The 12,930-nt window shown below is 41.3% G+C and overlaps 14 non-coding genes across 14 annotated transcripts; 9 read left to right on the top strand and 5 right to left on the bottom strand.

Annotated features, from left to right (window-relative positions):
- The first annotated feature begins 482 nt into the window (after positions 1 to 482).
- On the top strand, positions 483 to 554 carry trnag-ucc. Its single transcript has one exon. It is a non-coding gene; the product is annotated as a tRNA-Gly (tRNA).
- Positions 555 to 1,884: 1,330 nt separating this feature from the next.
- On the top strand, positions 1,885 to 1,956 carry trnag-ucc. The gene has a single exon. It is a non-coding gene; the product is annotated as a tRNA-Gly (tRNA).
- Positions 1,957 to 3,286: 1,330 nt separating this feature from the next.
- Positions 3,287 to 3,358, top strand: trnag-ucc. Its single transcript has one exon. It is a non-coding gene; the product is annotated as a tRNA-Gly (tRNA).
- Positions 3,359 to 4,688: 1,330 nt separating this feature from the next.
- trnag-ucc lies at positions 4,689 to 4,760 on the top strand. The gene has a single exon. It is a non-coding gene; the product is annotated as a tRNA-Gly (tRNA).
- A 278-nt stretch (positions 4,761 to 5,038) lies between these two features.
- trnap-agg lies at positions 5,039 to 5,110 on the bottom strand. The gene has a single exon. It is a non-coding gene; the product is annotated as a tRNA-Pro (tRNA).
- Positions 5,111 to 6,091: 981 nt separating this feature from the next.
- On the top strand, positions 6,092 to 6,163 carry trnag-ucc. Its single transcript has one exon. It is a non-coding gene; the product is annotated as a tRNA-Gly (tRNA).
- Positions 6,164 to 6,441: 278 nt separating this feature from the next.
- trnap-agg lies at positions 6,442 to 6,513 on the bottom strand. The gene has a single exon. It is a non-coding gene; the product is annotated as a tRNA-Pro (tRNA).
- Positions 6,514 to 7,493: 980 nt separating this feature from the next.
- trnag-ucc lies at positions 7,494 to 7,565 on the top strand. Its single transcript has one exon. It is a non-coding gene; the product is annotated as a tRNA-Gly (tRNA).
- Positions 7,566 to 7,843: 278 nt separating this feature from the next.
- trnap-agg lies at positions 7,844 to 7,915 on the bottom strand. The gene has a single exon. It is a non-coding gene; the product is annotated as a tRNA-Pro (tRNA).
- Positions 7,916 to 8,895: 980 nt separating this feature from the next.
- trnag-ucc lies at positions 8,896 to 8,967 on the top strand. The gene has a single exon. It is a non-coding gene; the product is annotated as a tRNA-Gly (tRNA).
- A 278-nt stretch (positions 8,968 to 9,245) lies between these two features.
- trnap-agg lies at positions 9,246 to 9,317 on the bottom strand. The gene has a single exon. It is a non-coding gene; the product is annotated as a tRNA-Pro (tRNA).
- Positions 9,318 to 10,297: 980 nt separating this feature from the next.
- On the top strand, positions 10,298 to 10,369 carry trnag-ucc. Its single transcript has one exon. It is a non-coding gene; the product is annotated as a tRNA-Gly (tRNA).
- A 1,330-nt stretch (positions 10,370 to 11,699) lies between these two features.
- On the top strand, positions 11,700 to 11,771 carry trnag-ucc. Its single transcript has one exon. It is a non-coding gene; the product is annotated as a tRNA-Gly (tRNA).
- A 278-nt stretch (positions 11,772 to 12,049) lies between these two features.
- trnap-agg lies at positions 12,050 to 12,121 on the bottom strand. Its single transcript has one exon. It is a non-coding gene; the product is annotated as a tRNA-Pro (tRNA).
- Positions 12,122 to 12,930: the final 809 nt, after the last annotated feature.

Below are 12,930 nucleotides of genomic sequence, written 5' to 3'. Positions count from 1 at the left end.
TCGGTTTTTGTCAAACCATGAGACAATACCTATAATCGGTCTTCTCACAAAAACATCTCTAGCTTCCGAACCGTTTGACCTACAAATTCATATGACCACTCTCTGGAATGAGGAGACCCTCACGAACACGGTGGTATTCTCAATTTTTCTCTACATCCCCCACAAGTGTCAGGAGACTCGTCTGAAGTCACAACCGTCTATGTGCCAAGTTCTGTTTGTAGAATCCAAAATCTTGGGCTACAAACTAATGTGACCCCACTTGTCGCAATGTTCTCCGTTTTGCCCTACGTTCCCAACAAGTGTCACGGGACTAATCTGAAGGTAACCTGTAGTGATTAAAATGATAGATTTTTTAACCAGGGACCTCTCGCAACCTAAGCCATAATCATACACCTAAACCGTGAAAGTGAATTATCACTTTCCACCAAAATGACGGTCAAATTATGAGTCGATGTCTCAATGTTGCTACTGACCTGCACATAGCATTGGTGGTATAGTGGTGAGCATAGCTGCCTTCCAAGCAGTTGACCCGGGTTCGATTCCCGGCCAATGCAGAGCCTGAGGAATTAATTTGTTTTAGGGGCTGGATGTCATTTCAAGTGTATTACATTTGAATCATTATCCTTGTACTTGGAAGTCAGAATTGCTCCTACATTCTGCAGGTTATCTAAAATAATAAATGTTGTGCGACGTTGAACCAACAAGTGCTTATCAAAATAGATTTGCAGTCCTATCGCCAAAACCATTCAGCCACCTTGTCCTGCGCCCAAGAGGTGATAGTCGGCGTTCCGACAAGATCTGCCTGTCTGAGATTGTTCAAGGATCTGCAAAAGGGCTCATCCAGGATTTGAACCCGGGACCTCTCGCACCCTAAGTGAGAATCATACCCCTAGACCAACGAGCCTTATACCAGAAGTTATTTTTTTGCTTTCTGCAGCAATGACAGTGAAGATATCGATTGACGTGTCCATGGTGCTTGGAACGATTGAACATCATGTGAGTGTTTTGTGCTTTACTTGTGAGCATAACAGTCTTCCAAAATCTTGACCATGTTTCAGTTCAAATCTTCTGTAGTTCATCTGCTGTGTCTTTCACATTCTGTCTTGTTCAGTCGCGACAGCAAAATGATGACGAGTTTTTACAAATTAATAAAGTGCAAAATGAGATCAATTCATTTTTTTAAAAACAAATGAAAAAATAAGACTTCCAAAAGAATGGAACTCATTTATTTTGAGTCAAATGACGCAAAGGTACGTGAATCAAAGTCAATTAATTTTGAAAATACCCATTCAAATAGATCCGTTTTCAACTAGAGAGATTAAGACTCGGCGTATCCGTCTCAATCCTCCACAACTGCTTATGTTAACGCTCCATATTTGCAGTGAAAGATGGTGGACCTAGATCGGTTTTTGTCAAACCATGAGACAATACCTATAATCGGTCTTCTCACAAAAACATCTCTAGCTTCCGAACCGTTTGACCTACAAATTCATATGACCACTCTCTGGAATGAGGAGACCCTCACGAACACGGTGGTATTCTCAATTTTTCTCTACATCCCCCACAAGTGTCAGGAGACTCGTCTGAAGTCACAACCGTCTATGTGCCAAGTTCTGTTTGTAGAATCCAAAATCTTGGGCTACAAACTAATGTGACCCCACTTGTCGCAATGTTCTCCGTTTTGCCCTACGTTCCCAACAAGTGTCACGGGACTAATCTGAAGGTAACCTGTAGTGATTAAAATGATAGATTTTTTAACCAGGGACCTCTCGCAACCTAAGCCATAATCATACACCTAAACCGTGAAAGTGAATTATCACTTTCCACCAAAATGACGGTCAAATTATGAGTCGATGTCTCAATGTTGCTACTGAGCTGCACATAGCATTGGTGGTATAGTGGTGAGCATAGCTGCCTTCCAAGCAGTTGACCCGGGTTCGATTCCCGGCCAATGCAGAGCCTGAGGAATTAATTTGTTTTAGGGGCTGGATGTCATTTCAAGTGTATTACATTTGAATCATTATCCTTGTACTTGGAAGTCAGAATTGCTCCTACATTCTGCAGGTTATCTAAAATAATAAATGTTGTGCGACGTTGAACCAACAAGTGCTTATCAAAATAGATTTGCAGTCCTATCGCCAAAACCATTCAGCCACCTTGTCCTGCGCCCAAGAGGTGATAGTCGGCGTTCCGACAAGATCTGCCTGTCTGAGATTGTTCAAGGATCTGCAAAAGGGCTCATCCAGGATTTGAACCCGGGACCTCTCGCACCCTAAGTGAGAATCATACCCCTAGACCAACGAGCCTTATACCAGAAGTTATTTTTTTGCTTTCTGCAGCAATGACAGTGAAGATATCGATTGACGTGTCCATGGTGCTTGGAACGATTGAACATCATGTGAGTGTTTTGTGCTTTACTTGTGAGCATAACAGTCTTCCAAAATCTTGACCATGTTTCAGTTCAAATCTTCTGTAGTTCATCTGCTGTGTCTTTCACATTCTGTCTTGTTCAGTCGCGACAGCAAAATGATGACGAGTTTTTACAAATTAATAAAGTGCAAAATGAGATCAATTCATTTTTTTAAAAACAAATGAAAAAATAAGACTTCCAAAAGAATGGAACTCATTTATTTTGAGTCAAATGACGCAAAGGTACGTGAATCAAAGTCAATTAATTTTGAAAATACCCATTCAAATAGATCCGTTTTCAACTAGAGAGATTAAGACTCGGCGTATCCGTCTCAATCCTCCACAACTGCTTATGTTAACCCTCCATATCTGCAGTGAAAGATGGTGGACCTAGATCGGTTTTTGTCAAACCATGAGACAATACCTATAATCGGTCTTCTCACAAAAACATCTCTAGCTTCCGAACCGTTTGACCTACAAATTCATATGACCACTCTCTGGAATGAGGAGACCCTCACGAACACGGTGGTATTCTCAATTTTTCTCTACATCCCCCACAAGTGTCAGGAGACTCGTCTGAAGTCACAACCGTCTATGTGCCAAGTTCTGTTTGTAGAATCCAAAATCTTGGGCTACAAACTAATGTGACCCCACTTGTCGCAATGTTCTCCGTTTTGCCCTACGTTCCCAACAAGTGTCACGGGACTAATCTGAAGGTAACCTGTAGTGATTAAAATGATAGATTTTTTAACCAGGGACCTCTCGCAACCTAAGCCATAATCATACACCTAAACCGTGAAAGTGAATTATCACTTTCCACCAAAATGACGGTCAAATTATGAGTCGATGTCTCAATGTTGCTACTGAGCTGCACATAGCATTGGTGGTATAGTGGTGAGCATAGCTGCCTTCCAAGCAGTTGACCCGGGTTCGATTCCCGGCCAATGCAGAGCCTGAGGAATTAATTTGTTTTAGGGGCTGGATGTCATTTCAAGTGTATTACATTTGAATCATTATCCTTGTACTTGGAAGTCAGAATTGCTCCTACATTCTGCAGGTTATCTAAAATAATAAATGTTGTGCGACGTTGAACCAACAAGTGCTTATCAAAATAGATTTGCAGTCCTATCGCCAAAACCATTCAGCCACCTTGTCCTGCGCCCAAGAGGTGATAGTCGGCGTTCCGACAAGATCTGCCTGTCTGAGATTGTTCAAGGATCTGCAAAAGGGCTCATCCAGGATTTGAACCCGGGACCTCTCGCACCCTAAGTGAGAATCATACCCCTAGACCAACGAGCCTTATACCAGAAGTTATTTTTTTGCTTTCTGCAGCAATGACAGTGAAGATATCGATTGACGTGTCCATGGTGCTTGGAACGATTGAACATCATGTGAGTGTTTTGTGCTTTACTTGTGAGCATAACAGTCTTCCAAAATCTTGACCATGTTTCAGTTCAAATCTTCTGTAGTTCATCTGCTGTGTCTTTCACATTCTGTCTTGTTCAGTCGCGACAGCAAAATGATGACGAGTTTTTACAAATTAATAAAGTGCAAAATGAGATCAATTCATTTTTTTAAAAACAAATGAAAAAATAAGACTTCCAAAAGAATGGAACTCATTTATTTTGAGTCAAATGACGCAAAGGTACGTGAATCAAAGTCAATTAATTTTGAAAATACCCATTCAAATAGATCCGTTTTCAACTAGAGAGATTAAGACTCGGCGTATCCGTCTCAATCCTCCACAACTGCTTATGTTAACGCTCCATATTTGCAGTGAAAGATGGTGGACCTAGATCGGTTTTTGTCAAACCATGAGACAATACCTATAATCGGTCTTCTCACAAAAACATCTCTAGCTTCCGAACCGTTTGACCTACAAATTCATATGACCACTCTCTGGAATGAGGAGACCCTCACGAACACGGTGGTATTCTCAATTTTTCTCTACATCCCCCACAAGTGTCAGGAGACTCGTCTGAAGTCACAACCGTCTATGTGCCAAGTTCTGTTTGTAGAATCCAAAATCTTGGGCTACAAACTAATGTGACCACACTTGTCGCAATGTTCTCCGTTTTGCCCTACGTTCCCAACAAGTGTCACGGGACTAATCTGAAGGTAACCTGTAGTGATTAAAATGATAGATTTTTTAACCAGGGACCTCTCGCAACCTAAGCCATAATCATACACCTAAACCGTGAAAGTGAATTATCACTTTCCACCAAAATGACGGTCAAATTATGAGTCGATGTCTCAATGTTGCTACTGAGCTGCACATAGCATTGGTGGTATAGTGGTGAGCATAGCTGCCTTCCAAGCAGTTGACCCGGGTTCGATTCCCGGCCAATGCAGAGCCTGAGGAATTAATTTGTTTTAGGGGCTGGATGTCATTTCAAGTGTATTACATTTGAATCATTATCCTTGTACTTGGAAGTCAGAATTGCTCCTACATTCTGCAGGTTATCTAAAATAATAAATGTTGTGCGACGTTGAACCAACAAGTGCTTATCAAAATAGATTTGCAGTCCTATCGCCAAAACCATTCAGCCACCTTGTCCTGCGCCCAAGAGGTGATAGTCGGCGTTCCGACAAGATCTGCCTGTCTGAGATTGTTCAAGGATCTGCAAAAGGGCTCATCCGGGATTTGAACCCGGGACCTCTCGCACCCTAAGCGAGAATCATACCCCTAGACCAACGAGCCTTATACCAGAAGTTATTTTTTTGCTTTCTGCAGCAATGACAGTGAAGATATCGATTGACGTGTCCATGGTGCTTGGAACGATTGAACATCATGTGAGTGTTTTGTGCTTTACTTGTGAGCATAACAGTCTTCCAAAATCTTGACCATGTTTCAGTTCAAATCTTCTGTAGTTCATCTGCTGTGTCTTTCACATTCTGTCTTGTTCAGTCGCGACAGCAAAATGATGACGAGTTTTTACAAATTAATAAAGTGCAAAATGAGATCAATTCATTTTTTTAAAAACAAATGAAAAAATAAGACTTTCAAAAGAATGGAACTCATTTATTTTGAGTCAAATGACGTAAAGGTACGTGAATCAAAGTCAATTAATTTTGAAAATACCCATTCAAATAGATCCGTTTTCAACTAGAGAGATTAAGACTCGGCGTATCCGTCTCAATCCTCCACAACTTGCTTATGTTAACCCTCCATATTTGCAGTGAAAGATGGTGGACCTAGATCGGTTTTTGTCAAACCATGAGACAATACCTATAATCGGTCTTCTCACAAAAACATCTCTAGCTTCCGAACCGTTTGACCTACAAATTCATATGACCACTCTCTGGAATGAGGAGACCCTCACGAACACGGTGGTATTCTCAATTTTTCTCTACATCCCCCACAAGTGTCAGGAGACTCGTCTGAAGTCACAACCGTCTATGTGCCAAGTTCTGTTTGTAGAATCCAAAATCTTGGGCTACAAACTAATGTGACCCCACTTGTCGCAATGTTCTCCGTTTTGCCCTACGTTCCCAACAAGTGTCACGGGACTAATCTGAAGGTAACCTGTAGTGATTAAAATGATAGATTTTTTAACCAGGGACCTCTCGCAACCTAAGCCATAATCATACACCTAAACCGTGAAAGTGAATTATCACTTTCCACCAAAATGACGGTCAAATTATGAGTCGATGTCTCAATGTTGCTACTGAGCTGCACATAGCATTGGTGGTATAGTGGTGAGCATAGCTGCCTTCCAAGCAGTTGACCCGGGTTCGATTCCCGGCCAATGCAGAGCCTGAGGAATTAATTTGTTTTAGGGGCTGGATGTCATTTCAAGTGTATTACATTTGAATCATTATCCTTGTACTTGGAAGTCAGAATTGCTCCTACATTCTGCAGGTTATCTAAAATAATAAATGTTGTGCGACGTTGAACCAACAAGTGCTTATCAAAATAGATTTGCAGTCCTATCGCCAAAACCATTCAGCCACCTTGTCCTGCGCCCAAGAGGTGATAGTCGGCGTTCCAACAAGATCTGCCTGTCTGAGATTGTTCAAGGATCTGCAAAAGGGCTCATCCGGGATTTGAACCCGGGACCTCTCGCACCCTAAGCGAGAATCATACCCCTAGACCAACGAGCCTTATACCAGAAGTTATTTTTTTGCTTTCTGCAGCAATGACAGTGAAGATATCGATTGACGTGTCCATGGTGCTTGGAACGATTGAACATCATGTGAGTGTTTTGTGCTTTACTTGTGAGCATAACAGTCTTCCAAAATCTTGACCATGTTTCAGTTCAAATCTTCTGTAGTTCATCTGCTGTGTCTTTCACATTCTGTCTTGTTCAGTCGCGACAGCAAAATGATGACGAGTTTTTACAAATTAATAAAGTGCAAAATGAGATCAATTCATTTTTTAAAAAACAAATGAAAAAATAAGACTTCCAAAAGAATGGAACTCATTTATTTTGAGTCAAATGACGTAAAGGTACGTGAATCAAAGTCAATTAATTTTGAAAATACCCATTCAAATAGATCCGTTTTCAACTAGAGAGATTAAGACTCGGCGTATCCGTCTCAATCCTCCACAACTGCTTATGTTAACGCTCCATATTTGCAGTGAAAGATGGTGGACCTAGATCGGTTTTTGTCAAACCATGAGACAATACCTATAATCGGTCTTCTCACAAAAACATCTCTAGCTTCCGAACCGTTTGACCTACAAATTCATATGACCACTCTCTGGAATGAGGAGACCCTCACGAACACGGTGGTATTCTCAATTTTTCTCTACATCCCCCACAAGTGTCAGGAGACTCGTCTGAAGTCACAACCGTCTATGTGCCAAGTTCTGTTTGTAGAATCCAAAATCTTGGGCTACAAACTAATGTGACCCCACTTGTCGCAATGTTCTCCGTTTTGCCCTACGTTCCCAACAAGTGTCACGGGACTAATCTGAAGGTAACCTGTAGTGATTAAAATGATAGATTTTTTAACCAGGGACCTCTCGCAACCTAAGCCATAATCATACACCTAAACCGTGAAAGTGAATTATCACTTTCCACCAAAATGACGGTCAAATTATGAGTCGATGTCTCAATGTTGCTACTGAGCTGCACATAGCATTGGTGGTATAGTGGTGAGCATAGCTGCCTTCCAAGCAGTTGACCCGGGTTCGATTCCCGGCCAATGCAGAGCCTGAGGAATTCATTTGTTTTAGGGGCTGGATGTCATTTCAAGTGTATTACATTTGAATCATTATCCTTGTACTTGGAAGTCAGAATTGCTCCTACATACTGCAGGTTATCTAAAATAATAAATGTTGTGCGACGTTGAACCAACAAGTGCTTATCAAAATAGATTTGCAGTCCTATCGCCAAAACCATTCAGCCACCTTGTCCTGCGCCCAAGAGGTGATAGTCGGCGTTCCGACAAGATCTGCCTGTCTGAGATTGTTCAAGGATCTGCAAAAGGGCTCATCCGGGATTTGAACCCGGGACCTCTCGCACCCTAAGCGAGAATCATACCCCTAGACCAACGAGCCTTATACCAGAAGTTATTTTTTTGCTTTCTGCAGCAATGACAGTGAAGATATCGATTGACGTGTCCATGGTGCTTGGAACGATTGAACATCATGTGAGTGTTTTGTGCTTTACTTGTGAGCATAACAGTCTTCCAAAATCTTGACCATGTTTCAGTTCAAATCTTCTGTAGTTCATCTGCTGTGTCTTTCACATTCTGTCTTGTTCAGTCGCGACAGCAAAATGATGACGAGTTTTTACAAATTAATAAAGTGCAAAATGAGATCAATTCATTTTTTTAAAAACAAATGAAAAAATAAGACTTTCAAAAGAATGGAACTCATTTATTTTGAGTCAAATGACGTAAAGGTACGTGAATCAAAGTCAATTAATTTTGAAAATACCCATTCAAATAGATCCGTTTTCAACTAGAGAGATTAAGACTCGGCGTATCCGTCTCAATCCTCCACAACTGCTTATGTTAACGCTCCATATTTGCAGTGAAAGATGGTGGACCTAGATCGGTTTTTGTCAAACCATGAGACAATACCTATAATCGGTCTTCTCACAAAAACATCTCTAGCTTCCGAACCGTTTGACCTACAAATTCATATGACCACTCTCTGGAATGAGGAGACCCTCACGAACACGGTGGTATTCTCAATTTTTCTCTACATCCCCCACAAGTGTCAGGAGACTCGTCTGAAGTCACAACCGTCTATGTGCCAAGTTCTGTTTGTAGAATCCAAAATCTTGGGCTACAAACTAATGTGACCCCACTTGTCGCAATGTTCTCCGTTTTGCCCTACGTTCCCAACAAGTGTCACGGGACTAATCTGAAGGTAACCTGTAGTGCTTAAAATGATAGATTTTTTAACCAGGGACCTCTCGCAACCTAAGCCATAATCATACACCTAAACCGTGAAAGTGAATTATCACTTTCCACCAAAATGACGGTCAAATTATGAGTCGATGTCTCAATGTTGCTACTGAGCTGCACATAGCATTGGTGGTATAGTGGTGAGCATAGCTGCCTTCCAAGCAGTTGACCCGGGTTCGATTCCCGGCCAATGCAGAGCCTGAGGAATTAATTTGTTTTAGGGGCTGGATGTCATTTCAAGTGTATTACATTTGAATCATTATCCTTGTACTTGGAAGTCAGAATTGCTCCTACATTCTGCAGGTTATCTAAAATAATAAATGTTGTGCGACGTTGAACCAACAAGTGCTTATCAAAATAGATTTGCAGTCCTATCGCCAAAACCATTCAGCCACCTTGTCCTGCGCCCAAGAGGTGATAGTCGGCGTTCCAACAAGATCTGCCTGTCTGAGATTGTTCAAGGATCTGCAAAAGGGCTCATCCGGGATTTGAACCCGGGACCTCTCGCACCCTAAGCGAGAATCATACCCCTAGACCAACGAGCCTTATACCAGAAGTTATTTTTTTGCTTTCTGCAGCAATGACAGTGAAGATATCGATTGACGTGTCCATGGTGCTTGGAACGATTGAACATCATGTGAGTGTTTTGTGCTTTACTTGTGAGCATAACAGTCTTCCAAAATCTTGACCATGTTTCAGTTCAAATCTTCTGTAGTTCATCTGCTGTGTCTTTCACATTCTGTCTTGTTCAGTCGCGACAGCAAAATGATGACGAGTTTTTACAAATTAATAAAGTGCAAAATGAGATCAATTCATTTTTTAAAAAACAAATGAAAAAATAAGACTTCCAAAAGAATGGAACTCATTTATTTTGAGTCAAATGACGTAAAGGTACGTGAATCAAAGTCAATTAATTTTGAAAATACCCATTCAAATAGATCCGTTTTCAACTAGAGAGATTAAGACTCGGCGTATCCGTCTCAATCCTCCACAACTGCTTATGTTAACGCTCCATATTTGCAGTGAAAGATGGTGGACCTAGATCGGTTTTTGTCAAACCATGAGACAATACCTATAATCGGTCTTCTCACAAAAACATCTCTAGCTTCCGAACCGTTTGACCTACAAATTCATATGACCACTCTCTGGAATGAGGAGACCCTCACGAACACGGTGGTATTCTCAATTTTTCTCTACATCCCCCACAAGTGTCAGGAGACTCGTCTGAAGTCACAACCGTCTATGTGCCAAGTTCTGTTTGTAGAATCCAAAATCTTGGGCTACAAACTAATGTGACCCCACTTGTCGCAATGTTCTCCGTTTTGCCCTACGTTCCCAACAAGTGTCACGGGACTAATCTGAAGGTAACCTGTAGTGATTAAAATGATAGATTTTTTAACCAGGGACCTCTCGCAACCTAAGCCATAATCATACACCTAAACCGTGAAAGTGAATTATCACTTTCCACCAAAATGACGGTCAAATTATGAGTCGATGTCTCAATGTTGCTACTGAGCTGCACATAGCATTGGTGGTATAGTGGTGAGCATAGCTGCCTTCCAAGCAGTTGACCCGGGTTCGATTCCCGGCCAATGCAGAGCCTGAGGAATTAATTTGTTTTAGGGGCTGGATGTCATTTCAAGTGTATTACATTTGAATCATTATCCTTGTACTTGGAAGTCAGAATTGCTCCTACATTCTGCAGGTTATCTAAAATAATAAATGTTGTGCGACGTTGAACCAACAAGTGCTTATCAAAATAGATTTGCAGTCCTATCGCCAAAACCATTCAGCCACCTTGTCCTGCGCCCAAGAGGTGATAGTCGGCGTTCCGACAAGATCTGCCTGTCTGAGATTGTTCAAGGATCTGCAAAAGGGCTCATCCAGGATTTGAACCCGGGACCTCTCGCACCCTAAGTGAGAATCATACCCCTAGACCAACGAGCCTTATACCAGAAGTTATTTTTTTGCTTTCTGCAGCAATGACAGTGAAGATATCGATTGACGTGTCCATGGTGCTTGGAACGATTGAACATCATGTGAGTGTTTTGTGCTTTACTTGTGAGCATAACAGTCTTCCAAAATCTTGACCATGTTTCAGTTCAAATCTTCTGTAGTTCATCTGCTGTGTCTTTCACATTCTGTCTTGTTCAGTCGCGACAGCAAAATGATGACGAGTTTTTACAAATTAATAAAGTGCAAAATGAGATCAATTCATTTTTTAAAAAACAAATGAAAAAATAAGACTTCCAAAAGAATGGAACTCATTTATTTTGAGTCAAATGACGTAAAGGTACGTGAATCAAAGTCAATTAATTTTGAAAATACCCATTCAAATAGATCCGTTTTCAACTAGAGAGATTAAGACTCGGCGTATCCGTCTCAATCCTCCACAACTGCTTATGTTAACGCTCCATATTTGCAGTGAAAGATGGTGGACCTAGATCGGTTTTTGTCAAACCATGAGACAATACCTATAATCGGTCTTCTCACAAAAACATCTCTAGCTTCCGAACCGTTTGACCTACAAATTCATATGACCACTCTCTGGAATGAGGAGACCCTCACGAACACGGTGGTATTCTCAATTTTTCTCTACATCCCCCACAAGTGTCAGGAGACTCGTCTGAAGTCACAACCGTCTATGTGCCAAGTTCTGTTTGTAGAATCCAAAATCTTGGGCTACAAACTAATGTGACCCCACTTGTCGCAATGTTCTCCGTTTTGCCCTACGTTCCCAACAAGTGTCACGGGACTAATCTGAAGGTAACCTGTAGTGATTAAAATGATAGATTTTTTAACCAGGGACCTCTCGCAACCTAAGCCATAATCATACACCTAAACCGTGAAAGTGAATTATCACTTTCCACCAAAATGACGGTCAAATTATGAGTCGATGTCTCAATGTTGCTACTGAGCTGCACATAGCATTGGTGGTATAGTGGTGAGCATAGCTGCCTTCCAAGCAGTTGACCCGGGTTCGATTCCCGGCCAATGCAGAGCCTGAGGAATTAATTTGTTTTAGGGGCTGGATGTCATTTCAAGTGTATTACATTTGAATCATTATCCTTGTACTTGGAAGTCAGAATTGCTCCTACATTCTGCAGGTTATCTAAAATAATAAATGTTGTGCGACGTTGAACCAACAAGTGCTTATCAAAATAGATTTGCAGTCCTATCGCCAAAACCATTCAGCCACCTTGTCCTGCGCCCAAGAGGTGATAGTCGGCGTTCCAACAATATCTGCCTGTCTGAGATTGTTCAAGGATCTGCAAAAGGGCTCATCCGGGATTTGAACCCGGGACCTCTCGCACCCTAAGCGAGAATCATACCCCTAGACCAACGAGCCTTATACCAGAAGTTATTTTTTTGCTTTCTGCAGCAATGACAGTGAAGATATCGATTGACGTGTCCATGGTGCTTGGAACGATTGAACATCATGTGAGTGTTTTGTGCTTTACTTGTGAGCATAACAGTCTTCCAAAATCTTGACCATGTTTCAGTTCAAATCTTCTGTAGTTCATCTGCTGTGTCTTTCACATTCTGTCTTGTTCAGTCGCGACAGCAAAATGATGACGAGTTTTTACAAATTAATAAAGTGCAAAATGAGATCAATTCATTTTTTAAAAAACAAATGAAAAAATAAGACTTCCAAAAGAATGGAACTCATTTATTTTGAGTCAAATGACGTAAAGGTACGTGAATCAAAGTCAATTAATTTTGAAAATACCCATTCAAATAGATCCGTTTTCAACTAGAGAGATTAAGACTCGGCGTATCCGTCTCAATCCTCCACAACTGCTTATGTTAACGCTCCATATTTGCAGTGAAAGATGGTGGACCTAGATCGGTTTTTGTCAAACCATGAGACAATACCTATAATCGGTCTTCTCACAAAAACATCTCTAGCTTCCGAACCGTTTGACCTACAAATTCATATGACCACTCTCTGGAATGAGGAGACCCTCACGAACACGGTGGTATTCTCAATTTTTCTCTACATCCCCCACAAGTGTCAGGAGACTCGTCTGAAGTCACAACCGTCTATGTGCCAAGTTCTGTTTGTAGAATCCAAAATCTTGGGCTACAAACTAATGTGACCCCACTTGTCGCAATGTTCTCCGTTTTGCCCTACGTTCCCAACAAGTGTCACGGGAC

Source organism: Oncorhynchus mykiss, chromosome 9, assembly GCF_013265735.2.
Source record: "Oncorhynchus mykiss isolate Arlee chromosome 9, USDA_OmykA_1.1, whole genome shotgun sequence".
In the NCBI taxonomy this organism is placed as follows: domain Eukaryota; kingdom Metazoa; phylum Chordata; class Actinopteri; order Salmoniformes; family Salmonidae; genus Oncorhynchus; species Oncorhynchus mykiss.
The sequence above is the reverse complement of the archived record's forward strand: the minus strand, read 5'-3'. Positions and strand labels throughout refer to the sequence as shown.